Below are 14331 nucleotides of genomic sequence, written 5' to 3'. Positions count from 1 at the left end.
TGACCCTTCGAAAAAGCCTTTGCCACTAGGATTTGGGACCATGAAGGAGTGCCTAAGCCTAACCCCCCCCTGTATTTTGGACCCCTACAGGACCACCCGGCATTAGTCAATGAGGTCTATCCAGGAGAAACGTTGGAGTAGCTTCTAATGGATTCGGCTCTATCCTGAATCCTGATCCAGCGGATGGTGAAAAAAAAAATTATAAAATTTTATATTTTTTCCCTCGAGATTCAGCTTTGTAACAACACGAAATTATAAAATAAATCACAAGAATATTAGAAGGTTTGGCAAATGAGTTTTTTTTTTTGATGTTTGTCTAAAATTTGTCAAACATACCCGTAGTTGCCTTATAGGACCTCTGTTTTTTATTTTTTATTTTTTTCAACGGATTACAAAAACAAAAAAAAAATGCAGGCGTATCTTGCCGCCCTCGAACTGTACTCGGACGAGACAATTTTGAACGTAGATTGAATGGCGTATTCTTTTCTGACTCGGGCAACCAAGAAATTTAGTAGTAAAATTCATGGAAATGCTAGCTAGGAAGTTCATGGCCAACCAGTTGTCAAGAACCACGGCATTGCAATCGAATGAAGAACCAACACACCCACGAACCCCCACCCGCCGCCAACAAAAAAAAAAAAGGGGGGGAATAATGGAATAGGTAGCGGGACGGCAATGAATCAGTGTCGCATCATTGTAAGTGTTTGTATTTTGTATCAGGACCAAATTTGTGTGGACGCTGGGGATGGGGGGTGAAGAACGAAGATGTGACCTGGTGCCCTACTACATTTACAATCACAATCAGAGAGAAGAAATTTGCAGTCGATATCAAAAATCAAAATCCCTTGCGGTGACGGCACAGGAACGACTTAGAATCACACTCGTGTGGTCTTATTATTATTATTATTATGTGACCATCTATGACTTGACTTTCTGCCTCCCAGTCGCAGGCGGCAGTATAGTTATCAATTACCAAATTAATTGGTTGAGCATTTAAAATTGTTATCATAATTTAATCAGCATGCATCTATTATTTTGGCTATTATTTCGGAATGAATTGGGTCTTATTATATATATAAAAAAAAATAAAAAAAAAACTTGTGTGGTGTGTGGTGAAGAAGAAATGGGACTCGGGGCACGGACGGTTGCACGTGCAACCGTCCTAGGCGGTTTTGGTCATTATCAACTACGCATAACTTTCTTTGCATATCGTGTAACTTTTTTTGCACATCGCGTAACTTTAGAACAAATTTTTGTGGGACCTACACATGACGTGAAAATCGAGTTACAACTTGTAATTTCAGCCGCACAAATTTTTGAGATCAAATCAGGACCATTAACCGTTCAGGGATGGTTGCACCGTCCCTGCCCCATTTCCAGAAGAAATGATTTAGTTTAGCTGTACTCTGGCCCAGCTAGGTCTTCAGGTTTAGACGAAGCCCATCATGGTAGTTCGAAATGGACTGGTTTTAAGTAATGCTCTCCATGTCCAAAATTTCATGTTTTGTTTTTTTTTTAACGTTAGATGACATGTATGTCGGCTAAGTCTAGAATGGTCTCCTTGCAGATGCGCACATTGAATCCTACTACAATTGGTTTTGTGTACCGCATTCATTTGCATGCATGCACGTTGCAATCATTGAATGGAACCTATGCATAACAGTTTAGACCAGTCGTCAAAAGAATGATATTCTTGTGAATTTGTCATGCCTAGCGGCTAGAAATGAAGCCCAGAAGAAGACACGACGAGAAATTCCTCGTTTTCAAAGGATAATAAACAGCTAAGATTAGTAGTGATTTAGCGCAAGGGTCCAAAAAACAAACTCCCATCTTTCGGTCAAAAACTAATTAGCTAGCTGCAAGGTGATTAATCAAATCAGTTTGATACCACAAAAGAGGAGAATCAATGCGGCCTGAAGAAGTGTTGAGCTTCCCCGGACCGAGCTGAATTGAGGAGCTCGGTGTGCTGACGGAAGAACTGGTTCCAAACCTGCAAAACAAACAAGAATGAGCCAGTAAGGGGGGCTCGAGGATTGTCCCCGAGGGCACTCCGACGGTCAAGTTAGCTTTCCGGTGAATAGGGTTCACGGGAAGTAGAGACAACCGGGAGTAATTTTCCAATAGTGAGCGTACCTTGTACAGTTGATATGTGCTATCATTTATACCTGTGAGGAAATTCGACTTCCGTACGTTTCGGGACCTGCCCGAAATAGTCCACATCCCGCACCCAGGGGGATTCCCCCCGACCTCTGCGGGATGGCCCCCCAAGTCCTACTGGAGCCCTAGCATCAGCGCGGCCCAGAGCGGCTGCCAGGGGCCTGGGGCCGAGGCCCGGCTCGGCCACCCCGAGCTGCCACGTGTCTAGGCCCAGGATGGGGCCTCTGCACGGCCGTTATGTCATATGCATCTTGACAGAGTAGTATTTCAAGAAGAGTGCTGCAGCTGGTGATCGAAGAGCATAATAATAATAATAATGTTGATCAAAGCATATATATATATGGACTCATAATTAAGTATTACGACCATTTCCATGTGGTCTCATGTGTTTCCACATCGCTGAAAATCAATGGTCAAACTCATTCATTGTTTCACGTACGAGATCTCTAACTAAAACCATCTCATCAGCCATCTCTAACTGTGCAATATGCATTGTTAATTGTTGTCATCTGCACTTAATCAATCATGCTCGCTCAGGTTCCCATTCCCCCCCGCGGTTGAGGCCAAATATGTTCGTATAGGATAGCCGATCCAGTCAGTCGCTGAATGAAAATGATATACTCTACGTACTGCTGAGTATTGGTGATTAACGAACTTAACTAAGGATGTTTGACTTGATTTTTTTACTTGAATCTTGTCCGAAGAGCATCAAGCATGACTGCATTAAATGCCATCTAATCCATATACGTACTATATACATACACTGCTGCTACATATATATATATATATATATATATATATATCGTCCACTGTTGCTGACGTCATCACGTGTTCTGTACAGGTATATGCATGAAGTCCTGGCAAATGTATCGAGTACTATATATCTCAGTTTTGTTGGGATCGTGGTATCGCGATCTTGGTGGTCGGTTGTATATTGATTGTTATTTTCTGAAGCAATTCGATGATCCTAGTATTAAATGAGCAAAGCATACAACTCTGAAACAACACAAGTCGCGAAGATGGGAAAATTTTCATTTCAAGATAAGATTTCCTTTACTTTGTACCGCTGAAAATCTTCATATGTACGTTTAAGCATTACAACGATCGATTACCGTTGCATACTCGACCGGGGGACCCTGCCTTGCAGATTCAGCGCCCCGTCGCCCTCCACCCAAAAAAAGAAAAAAAAAAAAAAAAGGAGAAGAAGGGGGATCGTTGACATTTTATTCCCGGGAGGCATACATAATACATAGAACTGGTAGTAGAAGATACTACTATATAAAAATAGGGTAAGAACTAAGAACAACATTAATGATTAACGAAGCAGAACTCTGTAGAAGGGATAAGAATTAAGGTCAATTCTACGCGCATCTATCACATGGAGTTGCAAGTAACTGAGTCACCATCATCAAATACACATCCACACCCCACTGAAAATTAAATTTTTGGTGCCTTTTTTTTGGGGTGGTGTTGTGGGGGGGTTATACTTTAACTCCTAAGTTCTGAAGTCGTTTTTAAGCAACACAGATTAAGAGAAGATGGTCCATGCATCAGACCTGTAATCCATTCGGAGACCAGTAGCTGGAGAGCCCATTGCGTCGTGCCATGTGCGCGCCCATCCTTCCCAAAATTAAACCCCCTTAATTTTCTTGACTGTTAACCCCCCCACTGACTACTAACTAAATGCACTGCCGATTGATTTCCTTGGAATTCCTTTTCTTTGAGATTTTCTTACTCATGTTATATATGACGCGACGGAAACATTTGATTTAGTTGGGGTAGTTTTTTCTTCCTTATATATATATATATATATATATATATATTTTGGCAGCAGTTGTTATTATAATTTATACTAGGTACGTAGTCTTCATGATATAATTCTCTTTGCTTTCTCGATGGATGAGCAGTTTTGCTGAAACAGCTTAATTACCTGAATACAAAGGTGGTTTTATTTTATTTTTATACTACTGCTACCAACGTCTTGAAAAGTTAACAGAGCCACATGCTGTCCAACTCCATCCTTGAAGCGTGGTACTGATCAGATCCATCGGTCTCTCCGAGCTAATCTGCACCCATAAACATACATTCTTGGAGGACTTAAATTAATGTCGGGGTTTAAGTTCTGGTGGAAGGGGCGGTACCTAGGTTAATGCGATATTATATATATATATTAATTAGGACGTACGATATTTTGAAATTTGATTCACCTAATAAACTTGCTGGCTATTTAGGGGAAGGAAGTGCCACATGCAAGGGCAAGGCTTTTAGTTGCGCCAGGTACAATGCTTCTAAACATGGCATCTGGATGAGGATGGATGACTTAACCGAATAATGACTTGAGTAATAATAATTCATTAGTACATGCAGTACTTAATTAGTTCAAATGACCGAATACTGTCGTTGGGAAATGTTGTAATTAATGAAGGAATACAATAGAGGGAGATCGATCGAGTTGGATTGAATGACAACCGCGATGAAAGTGATTGTAAGTAGGATTGGAGGTTTTGTTTCAAAACCTCCCACTTTCCGAAATAATAATAATAATAATGAAGGAATGAAGGAATGAAATCAAAGCAAATTGCTAATGAGGTCATGCATCATCCACGTTCCCCAATCCAATTCTGAAAGGCTACTGCTCCCTCCGTCCCACTTTGATAATCCTGTATTCCTTTTTCATCTGTTCCAAATTGTAGTCCACTTTCCAGAAATAACAAAATTAGCTCAGAAACAACAACCGTGCCCATGTTCTCTTCCATGTGATGTGATCACCCCCAAAAACGGAATTCTTAACTACAAAATATCGCTAAAAAATTTTGAAGTGAACTCGTCTTTTTTCCTCTTAATTATTTGATCTGCATATTCAACTGAATGTGCAGCAATATTGTGAGAATGAATATCTAAGTTCTGGTTAAATTTTTGGGGTTTCGTTCACGATGCTCACCTCTCATTGAACTAATTGGGGGTCAAAGTACGTATGGTCCATGATGACTCGTTAGGTACATCAATGAATTTTCTACGTACAATGTTTTCAAGTTCACATTTCCGAATTCCTGTTTCTTTCAAAATGCCACCAGCGAGTCGGGCACTTAAAAACTGAAATCAATTAATGGGGGTCCATGTTGGCTATAGAAACCTAAAACTGTTTCCAAGGACTTGGAATACGTACGTACAATCAAGCAAATAATTGATATTTCTTGCACAATATGTTAACTCAAGATATCGCATGTCCCACTAGAATAGATAGAGATAGCAATATAGGAATTAGAATCTTTTTGTTACATCTTTCGCAGATGTACTTTTATGTATGTAGGTTTGCTGGGATTTCATTTTCTGATATTATACAAATTCCATAATCCACCAACGTTCTCATGCCACCATGTGACTCGTTATTTAGGCTTCTTCTTTCAAATCGGCAGTCGAATTATGATTTCTTGGCTAACATGGGGGGCGACCAACAATCTTTTTTCCTTGGGCTAAAGTAGAAGCCATAGTATTCTATTCTATTCGTGCTAAAACATAAAAACACATGCTCATGCTCATGCTCATCTATATAAACATGATTCTTTTTCCCAAACTCTCCTATATATTGGAGGATTATGGGAAAACAAATCCTGCCTCAAATCAAACCCATCATTTACAATCAGAAATAGCAACACTGATCACATGCTTGCTGCTTGATCACTGCTTTGGACTGCATGGTTTTTCATAGGATCCGCGGCTTATATATATTAAGGGGAGGGAGAGATCATGAGGTTTATTTTGTTATATTTGAGAGACTGACTGACTGACTGTTGTTTCAATAATGATCCGCGGCTTATGGCAAAGGGTATCATGAGATTAATTGCTCCACGGCATTACTTGTGATATTTGAAAGAGTAGTGTTGTTGTTTCAATAATGATTCCGATCGAATTGAATAATTTGGACAATAATAAAAGTTTTCTTGTTAGGTCCGGTGAGCAAGAAATATATTAATGCAAGAGATCAGGAAAGAAAGGGAGAAAGAAGACCGAAAAGTATATATCCCTGCCCTACATTTTTTTTTAAAAAAAAGAAATCATATTCATATATACATAATATTGTAGTGATGTACTCTAAAAGAGAGGGAGATTTAAAATCCAAAATCCAAAAATTTTTGCTATAGGAAATAAATATTACAACATCTTGCAAATCTTCAGGGCCCTTTTGAAATCATGGAGTTACCGTAACTCAATTCATTTCCTCCTCCTCCTTCTTCTTTTTTTTTTTTTTTTTTCTTTTCCACGGCTAAACCCTAACTTCGTTGATGACTGAATTTTTCAAGGCAACCACATTTTATACTCATATCATAATATCTACAAAAAATATTGTGGTTTGACCAAGGAGGAATATGTGGGACCATCAAGAAGAATACGACGGTCGTAGGGCATATCTGATCAGAAGGGGCAGAGGAGTATTGAGATTAGTTTAATCTATTAGATTATTCTTTAACTTCCATGGAGCTTCGAGAATCTTGGAGGTGGAGAATTGTCATTGGAAGTTAACAATAATATGATGATTTCCATTTTGAACTTGATATGTTGCCAGTATGCGGTCCATCATTCCGATCATAATACTGTTTTTACGGCATAATTGTATTCAACTTCTCAATTTCAAGAAACCTTTAACAAGCATAGCATTTCTTTTTCACCGATCAACTTCAGTTGATTTCCCAGCAATTCTTTTAGGGCGCAGTACAAATTCGAGATGAATGGTTACATCCTTAACCATTTAACATTGTCGATTTTTTTTTTTTTCCGTTCGAAGATTTCCCGCACTAATGAAAGTTATAGTCTTCTTCTAGTTCTTGCTAATCTTACCCCGTGTATACTTGAGACACTAGTTTCCTGCTGCGAATAGGAAAAGAAATGCTATTTCTTCTGGATTGATTGATCAGCAGAATGAAAAAAAATCAGTTTGACATCGTTAGCCAGCTTGGGATTGCTCCTCCTTATCCAATTACGAATCAATATTGAAGAAGCACGGAACTTCCCCGGGGAGAGCTGACCTGATCAGCTCGGCGTGCTGATGGAAGAGCTGATCCTAAGCCTGCAAAATAGAAAGGGTGAGCTGACAGAGGGGGTCCGAGGGTTGTCCCCGAGAGCGCTCCGACGGCCAAGTTAGTTTTCCGGTGAGTAAGGTTCACGGGAAGTAGTGATAGCTTCGGGTAAATTGTCAATAGTGAGCGTACCTTGGGCAATGGGTGTGTAGCACTATTTATACCTGGGCCAGAGTCCGACCTCCGTATGTTCCGGGACCTTCCTGATGTAATCTCAATCCCGCGCCGAGCGGGATCTCCTCCGACCTCTGCGGGACGGTCTCCTGATCCCCCTGGAGCCCTAGCGGGGGTGCAGCCCAGGGCGGTCGCCAGGAGCCTGGGGCCGGAGCCCAGCTCGGCTATACCTGGGCTGCCACGTGTCTAGGTCCAGTACGGAGCCTCTGCACTAACCCCTTAGATTAGGTAAGGCTTCCAGGCAGACCTAATCTATACTCTGCCACGTAGGAGACCAGCGTCGCGCACTGCTCTGTCCCGGTCACCTCTGGTACAGTGCTGTCACTGAGAAAACCGCGCTGATCTCCTGGGTCGAGCGTCAAACTCCCAAGTTTCGACAAACTTGATCAATGCGTGCCGACCTCATGGGACCGAGCATCAAATTGCCACTGACATGGCTTAAGCCCCCGACTTTTAAAGATTTGAGCCTTGCCGATCTCCTGGGTCAAACAAACTCATTCAAGTTAAGGCACAACGTGCCGACCTTTTGGGGCCGAACATCGCACTTTCCGACTTCAAAATTTCAAGCTGTGCCGACCTCTCGTGGCCGAGCATCATACTTTGAAGGCAGTCACGCCGACCTCCCGGGTCGAGCGTCGAACTCTGATTTTAGCGGATATGCCAACCTCTTGGGGTCGAGCATCACATTTCCAAGGCAGTTATGCCGACCTCCTGGGTCGAGCGTTGAACTCCCTGATTTTAGCAGACGTGCCGACCTCTTGGGGTCGAGAATCACATTTTTCAGGCAGTCATGCCGACCTCCTGGGTCGAACATTACATTCTCAGGGCAATCGTGCCGACCTCCTGGGCCGAGCCAGCGTGCTCCCTGGTTTTGACAAGCTGCCTCAAAGTAAGTCACGGCGTGCCGACCTCTTGGGGTCGAGCATCACACCTTCAAGACGGTCATGCCGATCTCTTGGGTTGAGCGTCAAGCCCCCCGTCTTTAACAGGCGTGCCGACCTCTTGGGGTCGAGCATCGCACTCTCAAATTTCGCAATTTCAAGCCGTTTGCGGACCTCATAGGGGGTTTTTTCGTCCTCTCCACTCTCCGAGACCCCGATTTGACTCTTTTTCCAGGCGGGCTACCTCCTCTACGTTGACAGCCGCGTGCGCCCTTGTCAGGAGCTGCTCCAAATTTTTGGGAGGCTGCTCGGCCAAATCATAGAAGAGCTCCTCTACCCTGAGCCCGTTCGTGAAGGCGGCCATTACCACTTTTTCGTCTTTGTCCCTGACCTGCAAGCTCTCCGCGTTGAAACCGGTCATGAAATTGCTCAGCGACTTGTCGGGCCTTTGCCTGATGGACATCAGGTGGGTCGCGTTCTTCGCGTAGGTTTTCGAGGAGACGAATTGGGCTGCGAACTGCCGAGCCAGCTCGGGAAAATTTCGTATAGACCCCGGCGCCAATCCTTGGAACCAGAGCCGTGCTTTCCCCTCCAGGAACATAGGGAAAGTTTTGCAGCGAACTTCGTCCGCGGCGGTTTGCAGACGCATGTGCGTCAGGAAGACCGAGAGGTGGTCTTCCGGGTCTGTAGAGGCATCGTACATCTCGATGCTCGGAATCTTGAATTTCCAGAGTAGTGGGTAGTCCTCTATCTCTCGGGAAAAGGGCGAAGTAGCGTAGTCGTCCTCGTACAAACGCGGCCGCAGGATCTGTTCGAGATCGTCTTGAACGGGTTTCCGCTGAGGGGGGTCCCGTGGTCGACTCTTGACAGACCGGGAGGAAGAGCGGTCAAGCCCATTCCGCACAGGCTTTCTCGGGGAGGGGTCCCTCAACCGGCTCCCCGCAGACCTATCACGGGAGTACCTTTCACTGTCCCCGACCACCGAGGATCGCGGACGAGGTGGAGTCCGCGGCCGTTTCCTCCTGAGGGGCTGATCTCGTGACTCATCCTCCGAAGGGTCAGGGGGCAACTCCTTCTCTTTCCCCTTAGCCTTGGAAGTTTGCGCGCTTTCAGCCCCCTCTTTCTCCTTCGCTTGCCGGATTAGGTCCTCTAGCATCGGGAGGTTCTCCGTCACGAACTGGAGGATCTGCTGTCTTCGCTCCCCTGAGAGGGCCGAGCCCCCCGCGCCCCTGGCCGCCTCGGTCTCCGCTCGCCGAGATCCCTCGCTGGCTCTCGGGCCGGTGCTCTCAACGGTTCGCTTCGATCGTGTTCTTGCCATCAACACAACAATAATTACCTTGCGGTTCCCACAGACGGCGCCAACTGAAGAAGCGCGGAACTTCCCCGGGGAGAGCTGACCTGATCAGCTCGGCGTGCTGATGGAAGAGCTGATCCTAAGCCTGCAAAACAGAAAGGGTGAGCTGACAGAGGGGGCCCGAGGGTTGTCCCCGAGGGCGCTCAGACGGCCAAGTTAGTTTTCCGGTGAGTAAGGTTCACGAGAAGTAGTGATAGCCTCGGGTAAATTGCCAATAGTGAGCGTACCTTGGGCAATGGGTGTGTAGCACTATTTATACCTGGGCCAGAGTCCGACCTCCGTACGTTCCGGGACCTTCCTGATATAATCTCAATCCCGCGCCGAGCGGGATCTCCTCCGACCTCTGCGGGACGGTTTCCTGATCCCCCTGGAGCCCTAGCGGGGGTGCAGCCCAGGGCGGTCGCCAGGAGCCTGGGGCCGGAGCCCAACTCGGCTATACCTGGGCTGCCACGTGTCTAGGTCCAGTACGGGGCCTCTACAAATATCATCCTCTTCCCTGTACCGCATCAGTACGCAGGAGCTGGCAGGGGTGAGTAGGGTCGAACTGCATATATACTTACGTTGCTGGAACCTGAATTTTACCAATGTCCGCATCAGTAAAATCCATTCTATCACCACCCAACTGACCCAAGTCCCCAGTTGCAGCCACTAATTAAGAAAAGCTACTAACATAACAGCAGTCGCCAGAAGATCAAGAAGAAGAATACCCCGCAAAGATTACAAGGAAAAGCAGCTAGCCCCCCCCCCCCCCCCCCCCAAAAAACACAAAACACAAAAACAATAACAGGGTGCCCCTACGGCCCGGTGTTGCTACTCGGGAACTTCTAGCCAAAGCTGCAGCTCGAAAGTTGTGTATTTAAACCGTAGTGTGGTATGGAGCATGGACTGATACGGCAGCCAGGTGGAAAAATTGAATATGCATGTTGTGCTACATTCCAAATTAAAATCCATAAATTATTTAAGTGCATGGTTATTTATATACATATATTGGGACCCCTAGGCCCTAGCTCTCTTGTTCTCAATATTCTCAAAAAAGGGTTGCCATTTCCTATTTCCAAAATGCAAAATGAGTCTAAATACACTCAACAACCCCATCGATCATCAACATCATGATCATGGTATACTTAACTTTCTGCTGGCGAGTAAGCTTCCACGAAGTATGTGCTAATTACAAAGCGAAGCAAGTTATATTGGAGTAATCATTTTCTCGAACTTTTCTTCCGCGTGACCAAACTCATCATAGATTTCAGAAAACTTTTTGCATAATTTAGGCACCAAATAAATAGCCCATTAAAGCAGCTAGCCATTCTTCCTAAACGCGCTTGCTTCATGTCTACTTAGCTACTAGTTAAACAAACACACTGCACTATCGCGGTACAGCCGACCACGGATAGTCATGTTATGGGCGTAACCAAAAAAGGCATTTAGGTTTTCTCACTTGTGATCACTTCCTCGCTATCTACAAAAAAAAAAAGAATCAAAAATTGCAAACGGGAATATTACATGCATTGGGAGAAATTAAAATAATCCCATATGATCCCCAAAAGTAGTAAGCCTCCAGAACATCTTCCAAGCTGGCAGTGAAGCATAGCAAGGCTGGTGCAAACACAAAAAGAAAAAAAGAACTAGGGTTTAAGAATTACACACATCCCTATCAACTCGTGCATGGAGTATGAGTCTATGAACCGGCAGCGATCTCCAACTTTCTAAAAAGTTTTTCTTGATAATAGTAGTATATTTCTTTTCCTTTCTTTTTTTTTTTTTTTCTCTTTTGTGATGAAGTGCTTTTTTCTTTTTCTCTGGGGCATAAATTTAATTTTTATACTTGTGATAAGTGTATACCTCCTACATTAACGGAAGCACACATTCTTTGGTTGATATTTCATCCGTCCCATAAAGTTAATCTCATTTTCCTTTTGTATATATCTATACCAAATTATACACCTATTTTCTTGTTAAGAGGGTAGTTCATTTACTAGTTTACTATTGTAGCGATATTTAATGTGCATTCATATCAATAAATATGCCATTCCATTAATCAAATTATTCTAGTAGAAGTTATAAATACAACACGTACTAAAACTAGTGTTATTAGTGGGATATATGAAGAAAGTGCGCGCTAAACAAAAATAATAGCATTAATTTTTTAGCAGGGGGTGGGGTAAGGGAATTAAAATCTAAAATCTTTAAAATTTTTAGAGTTTCAACCTTAACCATTGGATCAAAACCTTCTTGATGCGTTAGCTTATCCTTCATAATTTGTGTGATAATAGAAATATGTCTATGTTTATGAGATAGACAAGGAATTGAATATATATAGTCTAAGTATTAGTCTGAAAATCTTTTAATTCATACGCACACGTATGTATGTTTTGTTGATTATCTCTGAGTAATATATTGAATTTCTTCCGTTTGTACACTATTTGGTGTCTTCCATTTGGAGGGATCATATTGGATTGAGGTGGCCACAGCAAAGTGGGAAATGATGAAAATACTCATTCCAAAGCTATTATAAATGAGGAAAAGGCTGAACTTAGAAAATCCAAACTCATACCTTACAAGCTTTTCATGAAAAGGAGAGACTTCCATTATCCCCATAGATATAACCAAGTTTGATGCACATGCTCCCCTCCACTTCCCTCTTCGTCTTCTTCCTATGAATCCACACCGAGAATACCAAGTGGGGGGAGTGGGGGTGAGGCACGCCATGGATTTTTTTCCAACTGATCAGTGCAAGGACCTTTTGTGCATGCAATCACGGAAATTAATAAAACTACTAACCTATGCCATACAAGTAAGAGCCTAAACCTGAAAGGCGGTGGTTCTGGTTGATACTCACCGCCCTTAACAAATAAACTATTGGCTCCAAAATCACTTTTAGCTACTCATCATTAGGGTACGTACGAACGAATTTGGGCCATACACGTACAAACTGCAAGCAAAATTACCAGGGTTTGGTCTGTAAAACGAGTGCTTTAAGATTTGTTAAGATTAGTGCTTTAAAATTAGTGGTTCGATCAACTAACTGCACCAGTCCATAAGATTTAGTGCTTTAAGCTGGATTCTTGAAGGATTCTTTTGGAGTACTCAACTGGTCAAGACAACCGGCTATGGAGTTTCTTTTTACCAATTAAGATATTGGTGAAATGAATTTGCCTCATTGGCACCGCTAGTTCAGTAGGGCGTGAGTGTGGCCGTGGCCGTGGCCGTGCTTTTTTATAACAGCTTTTCTTTTAGGTGATTGTCTGGAAGTTTGCCGTAAATGAAGAGTTTTTTAATTACCGTGGAGAAGCAAAAGTGCGAAGTAGCAATGAAACTATTAAAAGTATTAGTGATTCCCAAAATTGAGCAAAGAAGACAGGGGCAAGCAACGAGGAGGATCAGAAATTAAATGCTAGTTACAATATTATTATTTCTACGAGACAATGGAGGAATCAAAGGCCGATGTGCATAATGCATGATAATTTCGGGTTCAAATCTAGTTGTAATTAAGGTCCTTATTTCTGGCTCGACTCCTGACTCTCAAGCTTCCATAAGGTTTAATCGGAGCCTCCATTTGAAGAACCCCCAAAATAACCAAAAAAATAATAATAATAGAGAACAGAACTCTGAACGTGAAAATGCTAAGGTCATTTGGTGCAAGGTATAGTGCAAATTAATACTGAGAAGAGTCGTAAATTGTCAAAAGGAATAGTATTAGGTTGAAGAAACGCAAAAGTCGTATAGGATGATGATTTGGCATCCAATCGCAATAAAGAAAAAAACGTGGGGGGCAGCAAATAGGATGGTGAACCACGGGGGTGGCAGGAGGAATGGGCGGATGGTGGGGGCGAAACAGCCATTGGGCACAGCGGTTGGAGGCTTGTGAAGTCAGAAGAAGTGGAGGAGTAAGTCCCAATGGGGAGTGGGTATCGTTGGTCCAGCCGCGCATCCCTCCACGTGAGCGCATAGTCATTGCCCAAGTCAGCATTTCTCTTCTGCCAACTAAGCTCAAAATATTTGTACAGATTTTTCGTCCGATGGATTTTCAATGGCCCCATCAAATCCTATGAAGATGATGCATCACTTTCACCTCTCCCAGATCAAACATCCCAGAATTCTTTACCTTGCTTCCCTGTTTGCCCATGTCTAGTAACTTTCCTCACCTCAAGCTGTGCCTTATTTCAGTTTTGAACTAGCTAGTCATTCTCGTGTCAGATCTGTTGTACTCTGTATCCTTCAGTCTCATTGCCGGAACCAAAAACATACTATTACTGTGTACTACGCGCATTTGCCTTTTTTTTTTTTTTTTTGATTAATCTTTCCTACACTGACAGACAGTATATACATCGTTAATATTGGATGAATGATAACTATGCGAAATTTGAATTTAAAATTTAAATTTTACACACGTGTTATGAATGTAACAGTGATGGTGTATGTAAGATACGTGCAATTTTTTGGATCATTTATCCTCAACTATATGGCCGAAGAAAGCGAATATCTAAATAAATTCCTATTCCGATTTGAGCTTTCATCCAAATTCTTTAATGTCAAATGGCGAGCACAAAACAGAAGATGAAGATCAGCGTGAAACCACTGTTTGGATGGTCTCTTTCTAGTTCTCACTTCAATTTATACGGTGCAACAGAATAGAATCACTTGTGCTCCTACTAATTCTCAAACGCCATTTTAAAATGCATGAAGAACC

This window comes from Coffea arabica, chromosome 1c (genome assembly GCF_036785885.1).
Source record: "Coffea arabica cultivar ET-39 chromosome 1c, Coffea Arabica ET-39 HiFi, whole genome shotgun sequence".
Lineage (NCBI taxonomy): Eukaryota > Viridiplantae > Streptophyta > Magnoliopsida > Gentianales > Rubiaceae > Coffea > Coffea arabica.
This window is presented reverse-complemented; position numbering follows the sequence as displayed.